The sequence below is a fragment of the Penaeus monodon genome, chromosome 18 (genome assembly GCF_015228065.2).
Source record: "Penaeus monodon isolate SGIC_2016 chromosome 18, NSTDA_Pmon_1, whole genome shotgun sequence".
NCBI lineage: Eukaryota > Metazoa > Arthropoda > Malacostraca > Decapoda > Penaeidae > Penaeus > Penaeus monodon.
The window spans coordinates 13,523,185-13,528,141 of NC_051403.1; the positions used below are offsets into that span (position 1 = coordinate 13,523,185).

Genomic DNA, 4,957 nt, shown 5'->3' on the forward strand with positions numbered 1-4,957 from the left:
TTGTAGGTCAGTCCCTAATCTGCCAGCAAGATATCAATTAAACGTTGACATTCAGTTAAGTCAAATTCAACTAAGGCTTCCCAAATTTACTGAAAGACTACTTTTTTAGTACTTCAAAGAATTTAAAACGTACAATGTTTGTAGTGAAAACATTTGCTAAAAAAAAGCGTTGGAACTTATTTGAAAAGAGACATAATGATAAGGGATAAACTGGATGCAAACATTACAATTAATTCATATTCACGGGTGGAAAGGCATGCGACTCCAGTGGATATTTCAACTGACTGTATTGACTGCATTCTGCACATAACACGGCCTGTAAAGCGCAGTGAATCGCTTTCTCTCGCGTTCTTTCTCCGAGCACACGGAAATCTCTCTCCTGTATATCAGACAACTTTCACGGCGCCATTCCATCGTCCGTTAGTCCTGCTGCTGCCCGACAGTCGTACCCTGCTCAGCTAGCTCTAGACTTAGCGAGACCAGCCCACTCGCCCGACCCACGTGGGACGAATCACCAGTAACCTACACAAGCGGCACCTGAGGGGCTTCCTTTTACTCACTCAGACACCTGTCCGCGTGGAGCACGAAGTTTCTAGCCTGAATACTTAATCATAAGGAGTCTGCCTCGTCCAGCCCGCACTTCTCAGCGCTGCCTCTGCGCGACTCTGCACACCGAGCGCCTGGATGAGCTGCGCCGACGGACGCCGCTTCCGACCCGCCCTTACACGAATCGCGGGGCTCTGTTGGGCGAGGGCTTGCGCGGGTGTTCCTGGGCGACGTGCTGCGTCGGGTGTTGCGAGGAGGCGCGGCTTTCGGGCTGGAGACGACCGTGGGAGCTGCTGAGGTCGTCGTCGCCCCCCGTGTCCTGCCGGGGGATATCCTGCGGGCCTGACCTCGACACCGTGACGGTGGCCTCTGCCCCTAAGCCTCCTCCTCCCGCGGCGCTCACTGTCCTGGTGGCGCCGCCTCCCGCCGCAGCAGCCGCCACAGCCGCAGCGGGAACCTGTATCCTGACGCGGTTCTCATCGAAGGACGACTTGGGCGCAACGACGGTGGTGATGGTGCGCTTGGTGTCGTACTGCGCGATGGTGGCGCGGGTGAGCAGGAGGGAGGGGCCCAGCGTGACCAGCCCCCCGCGCTCCGTGCTCAGGTACGGCGACACGTAGCCGCTCTCGCCCCCGCTGCTGCCGCCACACCCTGCAAGGCACACCCAAGGCATATGAGATTTCGCATAATGGGAAAACAATAAATCCTACCACAGACTATCAAAAGGAAATAAGAACAAGCAAAGACGCCAGCACGAGCCGCGCAGGGGAGGTCGAGGGGAACACCGGTCGAGACAGGAGGTACAGCGCAAAGATACTGGAAGGGAGAGAGGCGGAGATTAACCCTTCAGAGCTCATCTCGTGCAAGGGAAGTCGTAAGAGCTGTAACGCCAAGTCCCGTCCAATTACACGGCAGGGAACAGGGCAGGAAGTGGTAAAGGTCGCTTAAGTCTGCCTGTCAGGGGAATTATACAAGAAGCATCGAAAGAAAGGATTTTGAGAATCACTAACATTACGAGAGAAGGAGAGAAGAATAATCATTATAGAGGAAAAGTAAGACTTGGCAAGGAAATAACTTTCATATCTCACATGTCAGCTGCAGTGAAGATTAATAAGCTATCAGTGACAATGGACAAGATTGAACTTCTTAATTAAAAGAAGATTGTGTTCCCTTGCAGACTCACTGCGGGACGGGCGGGTGAATGGGTTACACTTTTCACAAATATTTCCTAGGTGAAAATATTAAGAGACTGCGAACGTCTAAAAATACACGTATCCTGACGAACACAAGATTTACGGAAGATAATCCTTTTTAATGATAATCATCTTTAGAAGTGTCTTTTTAACATGAGAAATATATATTATAAGCATTCCGTTTTATTAACTAACGAAACTAGAAGCATGCAAGGATAACATCTGTCTTTCTCATCTGGTCATGAAATCCTTAAAAAAAAAAATCATATCCAACTAATTATCTAAGGCATCTCTCTAATGGCTAATTACATTCTCCTAATTAGAGTTTGCTGTTTGTTGACTATAAGATCTATTAATCTCTTCACACTTCATATGTAAATCCTTTTGAGTAAATTGGTTAAAAAAAATGAATATGATTTCCTAATATGAAAAATGCTGATGTTAATTGAGCATTTTAGTCTCTTAAATTCCCTTCCATCAGCATATATGTTGCTCAAAGTCACAGACACGAAACAACGGAAAAAAATGCAGACAGAATCGGAGCAAAAGAATATCACACATTTTTTTTTCTCTCTTTTAAGCGAAGCAAATCCAAATAAACAGCAAACAAACAAACGATCAAACAGAAAAAAAAGAAAATACTTTAACAGGTGAACAAATGGGGTAGAAGCATATCAGTCAGGAAAAAAAAAAAAAAAAAAAAAAAAAAAAAATTTTTGACCCATGCACCGTCTGTCTCCGAATGCTCTTTTTTTCCCCGTTAATTTCGCGCGTTAGGCTCGTTACATCTACTGACATCGCTTACAATATACAAGTGAGAGTTGTCCAGCGCTTCAGTAAGGATATTTGGAGATCATTTTACATTTTTTTCATGGCTAGGGACATTTTTTAAATAGCTGGGTTGTGCGAGTGTTTTTATATGTGTATCTGTTTTGTGTTTATGTGTGTGTTGTGTTGCGTTGTGTTGTATTGTGTGTGTGTGTGTGTGTGTGTGTGTGTGTGTGTGTGTGTGTGTGTGTGTGTGTGTGTGTGTGTGTGTGTGTGTGTGTGTGTGTGTGTGCGTGTGCGTGTGCGTGTGCGTGTGCGTGTGCGTGTGCGTGTATATGTATATGTATATGTACGTGTACGTGTACGTGTACGTGTACGTGTACGTGTACGTGTACGTGTACGTGTACGTGTGCGTGTGCGTGTACGTGTGCGTGTACGTATGCGTGTACGTGTACGTGTACGTGTGCGTGTGTGTGGACTCGTCTACCCCGCATCAACCAGGTCGCGGCGTCGCTTCGGGTCTGTCGTGTCCCGAAGGCGAGACGTCACTCCTCCTCGCGTCTACGGATTCGGGGATGCGTAGAGAAGGGAGGGGGGGGGAGAAGGAGAAAGGGAGAAAGGGGACGGGAGAAAGGGGAGAGGGGACGTGGGGTTATGAGGGGGAGGCGGGGAGAAGGGAGAGGAAATTAGGGGTGAGGGGGAACAGGGGAAAGCGGAAAGGAGAAAGGGGGAGGAAGGAGAGGGGGCTGTAGGGGGAAGAGGAGGGGAGGGGAAGGGGGAGGGGGGGTGTACGTCGAGGGGACTCTCTCTCTTATATCAAAACGGAATATTCTTGGAAAACCCACACGTTCTTGCTATATGTTATACTTTTCAAACTCTGTAAGTTGTAGTCACAGTAAAAAAATAAAAAAATAAAAATAAAAGTATGACGATCGAAAATAGATCGTAACCAGCTCCTAGATCGTCCTACATCTGTTTTATATATATATTTTTTTTTTCTTTATTTTTTAATTATGTATGAATAAACTAATCCTACAGAACCAGTTTTGAACGTCTAAAGAAGATGAAATTCGAAAGGGGATAACTAAAGAAAACGACGAAGCACTGAAGAAAGAATATTGCCACTAAGAAGACATGCAAAGCGATCCACTAACTTAGAAAAGAAAATGAATTAGTAAAGGAAAAAAAAAATGTGCGAGTAAGACTATAATTAGATATTTTTCTATTAAAAAAAAGCACAAAAAAATCCAGCCAAGTCTTGTTAGTCTCGAAAGCAGAAAGAAAACCAACCAGCGGTTAGTATTAGTCGGTGCCTGTATGGTCCATTTCCCTGAGTCGCACCGCACGAAGAACGGCGTTTTTTTTGGTGAATTATACGTGATTGACATGTGACAAGATATACCAGAGTACTGAGTTTAGCAATCATAAATAGAATGGTAAAAACATTGCTATTTTTTTCCTTTTTTTATACATTTTCAGCTCCTAATTAATTACATCCCTTGAACATATATTCGCGAGGGCACATGTACGCACAAAAAGGCGCGCGCGGATGCAAGAACTCATATACACACATACATACCTGTATGTGTGTGTGTGTGTGTGTGTGTGTGTGTGTGTGTGTGTGTGTGTGTGTGTGTGTGTGTGTGTGTGTGTGTGTGGTGTGTGTGTGTGTGTGTGTGTGTGTGTGTGTGTGTGTGTGTGTGTGTGTGTGTGTGTGTGTGTGTGTGTGTGTGTGTGTGTGTGTGTGTGTGTGTGTGTGTGTGTGTGTGTGTGTGTGTGTGTGCAGATAGGTTGACACAGGTATTCACTGTATATACGAATATATACACGTATGTCCAAAAAAATGTCATATAAATGCACTCCATTTCTCAATCCACGCGGAACTGCTTTTTTGGATGATAACCCTGCATATTTTCACGACATAATGGACCGTACAGACACTTCTAAGAAATCGTCTATCAGCTGGAGAGACTTACACAAAGGTTGCCAGTTACTCGTTTGGAAGTTTGTTTTAGTTCTGGAAATTTTTAAATTTTGATTTTATTTACTAGGAGCTGGACTCTTCACTTGTGGATCGTGCAAAGTGTGCTGAAAACAGTAGAACAACCAGTTAGGAGACTGAAACAGCACAAATTTCAGAATTGGCCACTTCATCAACCAGAAAAGTTGAGCCAGTACCTCAAAGACAAAAAAAAAAAAAAAAAAAAAAAAAAATATGCGGACATTGGTTAAATATTCATGGTTTGTAGTGTAAATGATAACATGCGTACATTAAAGTGTGTATAGGTATACGCACACAGACACACACAGACACACACACACACGCACACACACAGTATGCCTTCTCTCTCTTTCTCTCTCTCTCTCTCTCTCTCTCTCTCTCTCTCTCTCTCTCTCTCTCTCTCTCTCTCTCTCTCTCTCTCTCTCACTCTCTCTCACTCTCACTCTCA

At 44.8% G+C, this 4,957-nt stretch overlaps 1 protein-coding gene across 1 annotated transcript in view; it reads right to left on the reverse strand.

The window, feature by feature from the left end:
• Window positions 1-1,163: 1,163 nt before the first annotated feature.
• The window catches only part of LOC119584628 (rho GTPase-activating protein 29-like), a 144,562-nt gene continuing 140,768 nt past the window's right edge, over window positions 1,164-4,957 (reverse strand). Inside the window, exon 25 of the mRNA XM_037933310.1 lies at window positions 1,164-1,197. The gene's annotated coding sequence lies outside the window, so the exon portion shown is untranslated. The remainder of the gene's footprint in view (window positions 1,198-4,957) is intronic.